General features: G+C 34.2%; 1 protein-coding gene across 1 annotated transcript in view; it reads right to left on the reverse strand.

Moving 5' to 3' along the window:
- LOC119592459 (serine/arginine repetitive matrix protein 2-like) overlaps positions 1-679 on the reverse strand; it is a gene marked incomplete in the record, with an annotated part of 34461 nt that overhangs the window by 6998 nt on the left and 26784 nt on the right.

Below are 679 nucleotides of genomic sequence, written 5' to 3' on the forward strand. Positions count from 1 at the left end.
AAATAATAATAAAACTGCAAATGAATCCTATCCAATGTCTAAAAATATCCTTTTTATTCATAACAATGTCCACAGAACATTCCCAGTGTCACCTAATAAGCTCAATATCTATCCTGTCCCTTCCTATAAAACAGATCATATTAACACAAGATCACTCCGCTCTAACCACACCTCCAGATTCACAAATGACAACACAAAAACTCAAACAGAAATCTCCCATTTTCTCAAAAGCATCTTTGAATGAGAAGTAATAATCCCTCAAATATTACTAACAGAGATGACAGGAAAGATAAAGAATCAGAAATTAATTTGACAAACAGATGAAGATCAACAAGAGTGAATATATTAGAGATGCAACAGAATATTCACACAGAAAAATAAGAGGCTGTTGATCAAAGGGGCATATGAAGGAAATACCTATTCTTCTCCATGCTTTTAAAAAATATTCAAAATAGGCGGTTACTGAAAATCAAAGAATACGTCAATCAAATTCAGTTCTTATTGGTGACAGGTGTCTGTACCAAATGCATATGTGTATTGGTATCTGGCAAATTTATCCATACCATGAGAAAAGGGAACTCAGTGTTGCACCAAAAACATCATGCTTACTTCAATTTATGTGCACTACACTTTGTGTGAGATACAACTGGCAGAACTGAAGTCAAGTCTCTCAGAGTTG

Source organism: Penaeus monodon, chromosome 30 (genome assembly GCF_015228065.2).
Source record: "Penaeus monodon isolate SGIC_2016 chromosome 30, NSTDA_Pmon_1, whole genome shotgun sequence".
Taxonomy (NCBI): domain Eukaryota; kingdom Metazoa; phylum Arthropoda; class Malacostraca; order Decapoda; family Penaeidae; genus Penaeus; species Penaeus monodon.